The sequence below is a fragment of the Mobula hypostoma genome, chromosome 1 (genome assembly GCF_963921235.1).
Source record: "Mobula hypostoma chromosome 1, sMobHyp1.1, whole genome shotgun sequence".
NCBI classification, from domain to species: domain Eukaryota; kingdom Metazoa; phylum Chordata; class Chondrichthyes; order Myliobatiformes; family Myliobatidae; genus Mobula; species Mobula hypostoma.
In genome coordinates, this window is record NC_086097.1 from 835,611 (window position 1) to 848,816 (window position 13,206).

The window sequence follows — 13,206 nt, forward strand, 5'->3', positions numbered from 1 at the left end:
CCTAGTTCCTTGGCAATCAGAAAAGGTTCTCTTTATTTCCACTCTTTGCCTCCTGCCAATCAGCAAGGCTTTACCATGCTAGTAGTTTTCCTGTCATACCACGGGCTCTTATGTTGTTAAGCAGCTTCCTGTGCAGCACCTTGTCAAAGGCCTTCTGAAAATCCAAATACACTACATTGATCAATTCAATATAGGTACATTGCGCCAATATAGGCGCAACGAAAGCGTGCTGTGCGCAAGGCCCAAGCAGCATCCACTGCCACGACAGCACCCACCCACTTGTGTCCCACATGTGGATGAGCTTTCAGGGCCCGGATTGGCCTCATCAGTCACCTCCGGACCCACAGCCACCAATCTCCCATTTGACTTTGAAGCCATGGTCATCTTCGACTATGGAGGACGAACAACAACAACAACATAGGTACATTTAATGTCAGAGAAATGTATACAATATACATCCTGAAATTATTTTTCTTCGCAAACGTCCACCAGTGCCCAAAGAATGAATGACAGTGAAATGTTAGAACCCCAAAGTCTCCATATATCTTGCTCAACTCTCTATCACCTCACCCCTCTTCATTGTCCTAACCTCCCTCATCACCTTATCCCTCTTCATTTCCCCAATACCTCCTCACACAGCCTCATCCTCCCTCACCCCCATATCCCCCTCACATCCATTTCCATTCACCCACCCTCACTCCCCCTCACACCCTCATCCTATCCTCCCTCACATCCATCCCCCATATCAATTTTACCCACATCCCTCACCTCTCCCCCATCTCCTCTTAATTTTTCTCACACCTCCTAATCCTCTTTATGCACCTCGCACCCATCTTCCCCTCATCCAACAACCCGGCGCTTGCTTTCACGCGGAGCCGAGTTCTGAGCCTCGTCTCCATCCTCGGCTTCTCCTCACTCACCCTCAGCCGCTCGATTTACTCCGAAACCGCCTCCGACAGCGGAGTCGCAGCATCAGCACCGGCTCCCGAGTCCCGCCTGTAAATACCCGAGCAGAGCCGGAATCGCCCGAGTTCCGTGGGCCGTGTCCGAGCAGAGCCGGAAACGCCCGAGCTCCGTGGGCCGTGTCCGAGTCGCCGGAAACGCCCGAGTTCCGTGCGCCGTGGCCGAGACGCTGGAAACGACCGACCTCTGTGTGATGTATGTTATGCAGCTTGGCCCCGCAGGAACGCTTTCTAGTTCGACTGTATCTGTGCGTGGTTTAATAGAATAGTACAGCACAGTACAGGCCCTTCGGCCCACAAGGGATTCTTACTAGCTCTTCTTTCAGTTAGTCCTGAATTTTCTCTCCATTTAGAAAATAGTCTACCCTTTCATTTCTTCTACCAAAGTGCATGACCATACACTTCCTGACACTGTATTCCATCTGCCGCTTCTTTGTCCATTCTCCTAATCTGTTTTAGTCTTTCTGTAGCCTCTCTACTTCCTCAAAACTACCTGCCCCTCCACTTATCTTCATATGGTCTGTAAACTCTGCAACAAAGCTATCAATTCCATCATCCAAATCATTGACATATAGCATAAAAAGAGGCCGTCCCAACACAGACCCCTGTGGAACACCACTAGACACCGGCAGCCAACCAGAAAAGCCCATTTACTCCCACTCTTGTTAAGCAACCTCATGAGTGACAACATGTCAAAGGCCTTCTAAAAATCCAAATACATGACATCCACCGATTCACCTTTATCTATCTTGCTTGTTATTTCTTCAAAGACTTCAAACAGATATGTCAAGCAAATTTTTCTCTTAAGGAAAGCATGCTGAGTATGACCTATTTTATCATGTGCCTTGAAGTCCCCCAAAACTGCATCCTTAACAATTGATTCCATCTTCTCAACCACTGAAGTTAGGCTGACTGGCTTATAATTTCCTTTCTTGTCTCTCTCCCTTGCAAATGGACAATTGCAATTTTTTCTCCTCCTGAGCCATGCCAGAATTTTTCTTTTCATGCAGAGAGCGGGGATCTGGGGGTCTTCCACCAGGCCATCAGACTGCTTAATTCATGCTGACGCAGCTGTATTTTTATGTTATATTGACTGTTCTGTTGTACATACTATTTAATATAAATTACTTTAATCAGAATCAGGTTTATTATCACCGGCATGTGACGTGAAATTTGTTAACTTAGCAGCAGCAGTTCAATGCAATACATAATCTAGCAGAGAGAGAAAAGAAATAAATAAAATAAAACATAATAATATATCAACAAGTAAATCAATTACGTATATGGAATAGATTATTAAAAAATGTGCAAAAACAGAAATACTGTATATTAAAAAAAAGTGAGTTAGTGTCCAATGGTTCAATGTCTATTTAGGAATGGGATGGCAGAGGGGAAGAAGCTGTTCCTGAATCGCTGAGTGTGTGCCTTCAGGCTTCTGTACCTCCTACCTGATGGTAACAGTGAAAAAAGGGCATGCCCTGGGTGCTGGAGGACTTTAATAATGGACGCTGCCTTTCTGAGACACTGCTCCCTAAAGATGTCCTGGGTACTTCTCCTCCGGGAGAAGGCTCAGGAGCTTGAAGACTCATACAGCCAGATTTGGGAACAGCTTCTTTCCAACTGAGATAAGACCGCTGAACGGATCCTGACCCGGATCTGGGCGATACCCTCCAAATATCCGGTCCTGCCTCTCGGTTTTTTTTGCACTACCTTACTTTCCATTTTTTCTATTTTCTATTTATGATTTATAATTTAAATTTTTAATATTTACTAATTTTTACTATTTTTAATATTTAATATTTGTAATCCAGGGAGTGGGAAGCGCAGAATCAAATATCGCTGTGATGATTGTACATTCTAGTACCAATTGTTTGGCAACAATAAAGTATAAAGTATAAGTATACTTTGTAGGCTAGTGCCCAAGATAGAGCTGACTAGATTTACAACCTTCTGCAGCTTCTTTCGGTCCTGTGCAGTAGCTCCTCCATACCAGACAGTGATGCAGCCTGTCAGAATGCTCTACACGGTACAACTATAGAAGTTTTTGAGTGTATTTGTTAACATGCCAAATCGCTTCAAACTATTAATAAAGTATAGCCACTGTCTTGCCTTCTTTATAACTACATCGATATGTTGGGACCAGGTTAGGTCCTCAGAGATCTTGACACCCAGGAACTTGAAGCTGCTCACTCTCTCCATTTCTGATCCCTCTGAGGATTGGTGTGTCTTCCTTCGTCTTACCCTTCCTGAAGTCCACAATCAGCTCTTTCGTCTTACTGAAGTTGAGTGCCAGGTTGTTGCTGCGGCACCACTCCACTAGCTGGTATATTTCGCTCCTGTATGCCCTCTCTTAACCACCTGAGATTCTACCAACAATGGTTGTATCATCAGCAAATTTGTAAATGGTATTAGAGCTATACCTAGCCACACAGTCATGGGTATATAGAGAGTAGAGCAGTGGGCTAAGCACACACCCCTGTGGTGTGCCAGTGTTGATCGTCAGCAAAGAGGATACGTTATCACCAATCCACACAGATTGTGGTCTTCCGGTTAGGGAGTGTCATAGTCATGGTCATAGTCATACTTTATTGATCCCAGGGGGAAATTGGTTTTCATTACAGTTGCACCATAAATAATAATTAGTAATAGAACCATAAATAGTTAGATAGTAATATGTAAATTATGCCAGTAAATTATGAAATAAGTCCAGGACCAGCCTATCAGCACAGGGGGTCTGACCCTCCAAGGGAGGAGTTGTAAAGTTTGATGGCCACAGGCAGGAATGACTTCCTATGACGCTCTGTGCTGCATCTTGGAGGAATGAGTCTCTGGCTGAATGTACTCCTGTGCCCACCCAGTACGTTATGTAGTGGATGGGAGACATTGACCAAGATGGCATGCAACTTAGACAGCTTTTCAGACACCACCGTGAGAGAGTCTAGTTCCATCCCCACAACATCACTGGCCTTATGAATAAGTTTGTTGATCCTGTTGGTGTCTGCTACCCTCAGCCTGCTGCCCCAGCACACAACAGCAAACATGATAGCACTGGCCACCACAGACTCGTAGAACATCCTCAGCATCGTCTGGCAGATGTTACAGGACCGCAGTCTCCTCAGGAAATAGAGACGGCTCTGACCCTTCTTGTAGAAAGCGTCAATGTTCTTTGACCAGTCCAGTTTATTGTCAATACGTATCCCCAGGTATTTGTAATCCTCCACAATGTCCACACTGACCCCCTGGATGAAAACAGGGGTCACCGGTGCCTTAGCTCTCCTCAGGTCTACCACCAGCTCCTTAGTCTTTTTCACATTAAGCTGCAGATAATTCTGCCCACACCATGTGACAAAGTTTCCTACAGTAGCCCTGTACTCGACCTCATCTCCCTTGTGGAGGATCCAATTACAGAGGGAGGTACAGAGGCCCAGGTTCTGCAACTTCTCAATCAATTTGTGAGAATTATCGTATTACATGCTGAGCTATAGTCGATGAACAGCATCCTGACGTAGGTGTTTGTGTTGTCCAGGTGGTCTAAAGCCGTGTGAAGAGCCATGGAGATTGCGTCTGCCGTTGACCTATTGTGGCGATAGGCAAATTGCAATGGGTCCAGGTCCTTGCTGAGGCAGGAGTTCAGTCTAGTCATGACCAGCCTCTCAAAGCATTTCATCACTGTCGATGTGAGTGCTACCGGGCGATAGTCATTAAGGCAGCTCAGATTATCCTTCTTAGGCACTGGTATAATTGTTGCCTTTCTGAAGCAAGTGGGAACTTCCGCCCGTAGCAGTGAGAGGTTGAAAATGTCCTTGAATACTCCTGCTAGTTGGTTGGCACAGGTTTTCAGAGCCTTACCAGGTACTCTATCGGGACCTTCTGCCTTGCGAGGATTCACCCTATTTAATAAAGACAGTCTAACATCGGCCTCTGAGACAGAGATCACAGGGTCATCAGGTGCAGCAGGGATCTTCACAGCTGTAGTTGTGTTCTCCTTTTCGAAGCGGGCATAGAGGGCGTTGAGTTCATCCGCTAGTGAAGCACTGCTGTCGTTGGGTTTCGCTGTGTAGGAAGTAATGTCTTGCAGTCCCTGCCAGAGTTGCCGTACATCTGATATCGCCTTCAACCTCGTTCGAAATTGTCCCTTCGCCCTTGAAGTAGCCCTCCGCAAATCATACCTGGTTTTCTGGTAAAGACCTGCATCGCCAGACTTGAATGCCACAGATCTAGTCTTCAGCAGATGACGTACCTCCTGGTTCATCCACGGCTTTTGGTTTGGGAATGTGCAGCAAGTCTTTGTAGGCACACACTCATCCACACAGGTTCTAATGAAGTCGGTAACAACTGCAACATACTCATCCAGATTCAAAGATGAATCCCTGAGTACAGTCCAGTCCATTGATTCAAAGCAATTGCACATTGTACATTCAGACAGAGACGTAACATGAAGATTTTTACTCCTTATGTGTATGAAGGATGTACGGTAAGTGATAAAGTCAATTCAATTCAATGTGCCTATTCTGATTTTGTTTGTTTTTATTGTGCAGGGAGGGGGAAGTTGGGAATTGATGATTGTGCTACCTTTCATTTCTTTCTTGCTTTCGTGGCTACCTGGAGAAGAAGAATTTCAGAGTTGTATATTTTGATAACAAATGACGGGTTGCAGATGACTGACAGCAATGAAGAACACACATATTTCATTCATGGATGTCAGTGAGTTACTGAGTCTTCTTTCTATTCTGGGTGTCTCAGATGACGGATGCTGCTTTCCTGTGACATGGCTCCCAGGAGATGTGATTCAGCCAACAAGGTTATGTGCTGCCCTATCTTCTGCCTAGTTACTCTTTTTCCCTTAATACATTTATAACATTTATTTGGATTCTCTTTAATCCTCTCCACCAAGGTCATCCCATTCCCCCTCATTTCCCTCTTGATTTCCTTCTTAAGAACACTGCTGCATCTCCCTACAAGCCAGAGATTCACTCAGTCCCTACTGCCTGTATCTGACCCAGGCAGTGAACCTGGGAATGTATAGGGACTAGGGCCTGCACAGTTTGTAGGGAATACAGGAACTAGAATCAGAATGAGGTTATTATCACTGACAAATGCCATGAAATATGATATGCTTGTGGCAGCAGTGCAGTGCATTACATTTTTAAATGACTATATTACAATAAAAAATGATACGAATAGATTGTAAAAGAGGAATAGTGAAGTGAGGTAGTGTTGATGGATTCATGGACCATTCAGAAATCTGATGGTGGAGGGAAAGAAGCTGTTCCTACAATGTTGAGTGTGGGTCTTCAGGCTCCAGTATCTCCTCCTTGATGGTAGGTAGTAATGGAAAGAGGGATATCACGGAAGCTGATGGTCCTTAATGATATATGCCATGTAATTGAGACATCACCTACTGAAGAGAGGATTCTGGTAAATTGATACAAACCACTCATTCTGTTTTACTAATGGTAGACAGTGACCGATCTGAGTCAGGTTCATTATGAATTTCCTGCTCTTGAACCAAACAGATGAACTTAGAGCGTGGATCAGTACTTGGAGCTATGATGTCAAAGTTGCTGGTGAACGCAGCAGGCCAGGCAGCATCTGTAGGAAGAGGTGCAGTCGACGTTTCAGGCCGAGACCCATCGTCAGGACGAACTGAAGGAAGAGTTAGTAAGAGATTTGAAAGTGGGAGGGGGAGGGGGAGATCCAAAATGATAGGAGAAGACAGGAGGGGGAGGGATGGAGCCAAGAGCTGGACAGGTGATTGGCAAAAGGGGTAGCAAGATTAATGTGCCAGCAACTTTGATGTGTGTTGCTTGAATTTCCAGCATCTGCAGAATTCCTCGTGCTTGGAGCTATGATTTTGTGGGCATTACAGAGACTTGGATGGCTCAAGGGCAGGAATCGTTACTTCGAGTTCCAAGCTTTAAGTGTTTCAGAAAGGGTAGGGAGAGAGGCAAAAGAGATTAGATTATGAGGACATTCAGTCCTCGTTTATTGTCATTTAGAAATGCATGCATTAAAAAATGATACATTGTTCCTCCAGAATGATATTGCAGAAACACAGGACAAACCAAGACTGAGACTGACAAAACCACATAATTATAACATATAGTTACAACAGTGCAAAGCAATACCATAATTTGATAAAGAGCAGACCATGGGCACGGTAATAAAAGTCTCAAGTCCCGATAGCCCATCATCTCACACAGATGGCAGAAGGGAGAATCTCTCCCTGCCATGAACCTCCAAGCGCCGCAAACTTGCCGATGCAGCACATTCGGAAGTGCCCAACTGCAGCGGGCTCCAAGTCTGTCCAAAAACTTCGAGCCTCCAACCAGCCCTCTGACACCAAGCACGGAGCACCATCTCTGCTGAGCACCTCGACCCCACCCCAGCCGCCGAGCAACAAGCAAAGCCGAGGACTCGGGGCCTTCCCCTCTGGAGATTCTGAATCACACAGTAGCAGCGGCAGCGAAACAGGCATTTCAGAAGTTTCACCAGATGTTCCTCCGTGCTGTCACGTATGTCTGCTCAAATCAGGATTGTGCATGGCCCCCCACTTGACAGATAACAGACATCACCACCGGAGTGGCTGCTCCGAGCTGCATCACGCCGCCATCTTCTCATCCCGCCATGAAAGTGTCAAGGCTGCAGAAATGGAGGGATTGTCTACGGAGTCTCTGTGAGTGGAAATTAGGAGCAGGAAGGGGTCAATAATTCTTCAGGGTGTTTTTTATAGACCACCCAATAGCAACAGGGACATCGAGGAGCAGACGGGGAGACAGATTCTGGAAAGGTGTAATAATATCAGGGTTGTCGAGGTGAGAGATTTTAATTTCCCAAATATTGATTGCAATATGAGGGGTTTAGATGTGATGGAGTTTGTTAGGTGTGTCCAGGAAGGTTTCTTGACAGAATATGTAGATAAACCTACAAGAGGAGAGGCTGTACTTGATCTGGTATTGGGAAATGAACATGATCAGGTGTCAGATCTCTCACTGGGACAGCATTTTGGAGATAGTGATCACAATTCTAACTCCTTTACCATAGCATTGGAGAGGGATAGGAACAGACAAGTTAGGGAAATGTTTAATTGGAGTAAGGGGAAATATGAGGCGATCAGGCAGGAACTTGGAAGCATAAATTGGAAACAGATGTTCTCAGGGAAACGTACGGAAGAAATGTGGCAAATGTTCAGGGGATATTTGCATGGGGTTCTGAGTAGGTACATTCCAATGAGACATGGAAAGGATGATAGGATACAAGATCTGTGGTGTACAAAGGCAGCTGTAAATCTAGTCAAGAGGGTAAAAAGAGCTTACGAAAGGTTCAAAAAATTAGGTAATGATAGGAATCTAGAAGATTATAAGGCTGGCAGGAAGGATCTTAAGAATGAAATTAGGAGAGCCAGAAGGGACCATGAGAAGGCCTTGGCGGACAGGATTAAGGAAAACCCCAAGGCATTCTATAAGTATGTGAAGAGCAAGAGGATAAGACATGAGAGAATAAGATCAATCAAGTGTGACAACGGAAGAGTGTGTATGGAACCAGAGGAAATAATGGTGGTCCTTAATGAATACTTTGTTTCAGTATTCACTATGGAAAAGGATCTTGGTGATTGTAGGGATGACTTACAGTGGGCTGAAAAGCTTGAGCATGTAAATATTAAGAAAGAGGATGTGCTGGAGCTTTTGGAAAGCATCAAGTTGGAGAAGTCACCGGGACGGGATGTACCCCAGGCTACCGTGGGAAGCGAGGGAGGAGATTGCTGAGCCTCTGGCAATGATCTTTGCAGCATCAATGAGGACGGGAGAGGTTCTGGAGGATTGGAGGGTTGCAGATGTTGTTCCATTATTCAAGAAAGGGAGTAGAGATAGCCCAGGAAATTTTAGGCCAGTGAGTCTTACTTCAGTGGCTGGTAAGTTGATGGAGAAGATCCTGAGAGGCAGGATTTATGAACATTTGGAGAGGCATAATATGATTAGGAATAGTCAGCATGGCTTTGTCAAAGGTAGGTCATGTCTTACGAGTCTGATTGAATTTTTTGAGGATGTGACTAGACACAGTGATGAAGGTAGAGCAGTAGATGTAGTGTATATGGATTTCAGCAAGGCATTTGATAAGGTACCCCATGCAAGGCTTATTGAGAAAGTAAGAAGGCATGGGATCGAAGGGGAAATTGCTTTGTGGATCTAGAACTGGCTTGCCCACAGAAGGCAAAGAGTGGTTGTAGACGGGTCATATTCTGCATGGAGGCCAGTGACCAGTGGTGTGCCTCAGGGATCTGTTCTGGGATGCCTACTCTTCGTGATTTTTATAAATGACCTGGATGAGGAAGTGGAGAGATGGGTTAGTAAATTTGCTGATGACACAAAGGTTGGGGGTGTTGTGGATTGTGTGGAGAGTTGTCAGGGGTCACAGCGGGACATTGATAGGATGCAAAACTGGGCTGAGAAGTGGCAGATGGAATTCAACCCAGATAAGTGTGAGGTGGTTCATTTTGGTGGGTCAAATATGATGGCAGAATATAGTATTAATGGTAAGACTCTTGGCAGTGTGGAGGATCAGAGGGATCCTGGGGTCCGAGTCCATAGGACACTCAAAGCTGCTACGCAGGTTGACTCTGTGGTTAAGAAGGCATACGGTGCATTAGCGTTCATCAATCGTGGGATTGAGTTTAAGAGCCGAGAGGTAATGTTGCAGCTATATAGGACCCTGGTCAGACCCCACATGGAGAATTGTGCTCAATTCTGGTCGATTCACTACAGGAAGGATGTGGAAACTATAGAAAGGGTGCAGAGGAGATTTGCAAGGATGTTGCCTGGATTGGGGAGCATACCTTATGAGAATAGAAACATAGAAACATAGAAACATAGAAAATAGGTGCAGGAGTAGGCCATTCGGCCCTTCGAGCCTGCACCGCCATTTAATTTGATCATGGCTGATCGTCCAACTCAGAACCCAGCCTTCCCTCCATACCCCCTGACCCCTGTAGCCACAAGGGCCATATCTAACTTCCTTTTAAACATAGCTAATGAACTGGCCTCAACAGTTTGCTGTGGCAGAGAATTCCACAGATTCACCACTCTCTGTGTGAAGAAGTTTTTCCTAACCTCGGTCCTAAAAGGCTTCCCCTCTATCCTCAAACTGTGACCCCTCGTTCTAGACCTCCCCAACATCGGGAACAATCTTCCCGCATCTAGCCTGTCCAATCCCTTTAGGATCTTATACGTTTCAATCAGATCCCCCCTCAATCTTCTAAATTCCAACGAGTACAAGCCCAGTTCATCCAGTCTTTCTTCATATGAAAGACCTGCCATCCCAGGAATCAATCTGGTGAACCTTCTTTGTACTCCCTCTATGGCAAAGATGTCTTTCCTCAGATTAGGGGACCAAAACTGCACACAATACTCCAGGTGTGGTCTCACCAAGGCCTTGTACAACTGCAGTAGTACCTCCCTGCTCCTGTACTCGAATCCTCTCGCTATAAATGCCAGCATACCGTTCGCCTTTTTCACCGCCTGCTGTACCTGCATGCCCACTTTCAATGACTGGTGTATAATGACACCCAGGTCTCGTTGCACCTCCCCTTTTCCTAATCGGCCACCATTCAGATAATAATCTGTTTTCCTATTTTTGCCACCAAAGTGGATAACTTCACATTTATCCACATTAAATTGCATCTGCCATGAGTTTGCCCACTCACCCAACCTATCCAAGTCACCCTGCATCCTCTTAGCATCCTCCTCACTGCTAACACTGCCACCCAGTTTTGTGTCATCCGCAAACTTGGAGATGCTGCATTTAATTCCCTCATCCAAGTCATTAATATATATTGTAAACAACTGGGGTCCCAGCACTGAGCCTTGCGGTACCCCACTAGTCACCGCCTGCCATTCTGAAAAGGTCCCGTTTATTCCCACTCTTTGCTTCCTGTCTACTAACCAATTCTCCACCCACACCAATACCTTACCCCCAATACCGTGTGCTTTAAGTTTGCACACTAATCTCCTATGTGGGACCTTGTCAAAAGCCTTTTGAAAATCCAAATATACCACATCCACTGGTTCTCCCCTATCCACTCTACTAGTTACATCCTCAAAAAATTCTATGAGATTCGTCAGACATGATTTTCCTTTCACAAATCCATGCTGACTTTGTCCGATCATTTCACCGCTTTCCAAATGTGCTGTTATCACATCCTTGATAACTGACTCCAGCAGTTTCCCCACCACCGACGTTAGGCTAACCGGCCTATAATTCCCCGGTTTCTCTCTCCCTCCTTTTTTAAAAAGTGGGGTTACATTAGCCACCCTCCAATCCTCAGGAACTAGTCCAGAATAGGTTGTGTGAACTCGGCCTTTTTTCCTTGGAGCGACGGAGGATGAGAGGTGACCTGATAGAGGTATATAAGATGATGAAAGGCATTGACCCTGTGGATAGTCAGAGGCTTTTTCCCAGGGCTGAAATGGCTAGCACGAGAGGGCATAGTTTTACAGTGCTTGGAAGAAGGTACAGAGGAGATGTCAGGGGTAAGTTTTTTACACAGAGAGTGGTGAGTGTGTGGAATGGGCTGCCAGCAGCGGCAGTGGAGGCGGAAACGATAGGGTCTTTTAAGAGACTCCTGGATGGGTACATGGAGCTTAGAAAAATAGAGGGCTATGGGTAAAGCCTAGGTGGTACTAAGGTAGGGACATGTTCGGCACAGCTTTGTGAGCTAAAGGGCCTGTATTGTGCTGTAGGTTTTCTACGTTTCTATGAGACCAACTGAATATTGAAAGAACTAGACAGGCTGGATGTGGTGAGGATGTTTCCTTTGGTGGGGTAAGCAGAATGAGAGAGCGCAGCCTCAGAATTGAGGGGGACGTTTTAGAACAGAAGTAAGAAGGAATTTTTTTTTGCCAGAGTAGTGAACCTGTGGAATATTGGTAAGATTGCAGTGGAGGCAAAGTCCGGCGGTATATTTAAAGCAGAAGTTGATCATTTTCTGATTGGTCAGGGTAACATAGGATATGGCAAGAAGGCATAATGGAATGGCAGAGCAGACTTGATGGGCTGAATGGCCTAATTCTGCTCCTATGTCTTATGGTCTCATGGTCTTATTCAGCAGAGATGGAGTGATAATCAACCGAAGATCCAGTGGGGGCATGGTGGTAATCCACTGAACAGCCAGTGGAGACATGGTGGTAATCCACTGAACAGCCAGTGGAGACATGGTGGTAATTCACTGAACAACCGGGGGCATGGTGGTAATTCACTGAACAGCCAGCGGAGACGTGGTGGTAATCCACTGAACAGCCAGCGGAGACGTGGTGGTAATTCACTGAACAGCCAGTGGAGACATAGTGGTAATTCACTGAACAGCCAGTGGAGACGTGGTGGTAATCCACTGAACAGCCAGTGGAGACATGGTGGTAATCCATTGTACAGCCGGGGGGGGGGCGGGGGGACATGGTGGCAATCCACTGAACAACCAGTGGAGACATGGTGGCATGCCTGAATGACTATCAACCTGTGGCTCTGACATCAATTGCTATGAAGTGCTTCGAGAGATTGGTTATGGCACACATCAACCACCACCTACCAGTCAACCTCGACGCTTTGCAATTCGCCTACCGGAGCAACAGGTCAATGGCAGCTGCCATCTCTCTGGCCCTACATTCCTCCTTAGAACACCTGGAGAATAAAGACGCATATGCAAGGCTCCTTTTCATTGACTACAGCTCTGCCTTTAATACCATCATTCCAAATAAACTGATTCCTGAGCTCCGGAACCTGGGCCTTAGCACTCAGATCTGCAGCTGGATCTTCAACTTCCTCACAGACAGGACCCAGGCTGTAAAAATAGGGGACAAGCTCTCCTCTACAATTACTCTGAGCACCGGTGCCCCACAAGGCTGTGTACTCAGCCCCCTGCTGTACTCACTGTACACCCATGATTGTGTAGCCAAGCTTCCATCAAACTCAATATATTGTTTGCTGATGACACAACAATTGTAGGCCATATCTCGGGTAATGATGAGTTTGAGTACAGAGAGGAAATTAAGAACCTGGTGGCATGGTGCGAAGACAATAACCCATCCCTCAATGTCAGCAAGACGAAGGAATTGGTTGTTGACTTCAGAAGAAGTAGCGGACTGCACGACCCAATTTACATTGCTGGTGCGCAAGTGGAACAGGTCAAAAGCTTTAAGTTTCTCGGGGTCAATATCACAAATGACCTGACTTGGTCCAACCAAGCAGAGTCCAC

The 13,206-nt window shown here is 45.8% G+C and overlaps 1 protein-coding gene across 4 annotated transcripts in view; it reads right to left on the minus strand.

The window, feature by feature from the left end:
• Nucleotides 1–990, minus strand: part of tmem63c (transmembrane protein 63C) — a 342,578-nt gene extending 341,588 nt beyond the window's left edge. For all 4 annotated transcript variants that reach the window (XM_063042821.1, XM_063042830.1, XM_063042849.1 and 1 more), the window contains exon 1: nucleotides 921–990. The gene's annotated coding sequence lies outside the window, so the exon portion shown is untranslated. The remainder of the gene's footprint in view (nucleotides 1–920) is intronic.
• Between the last annotated feature and the right edge of the window lie 12,216 nt (nucleotides 991–13,206).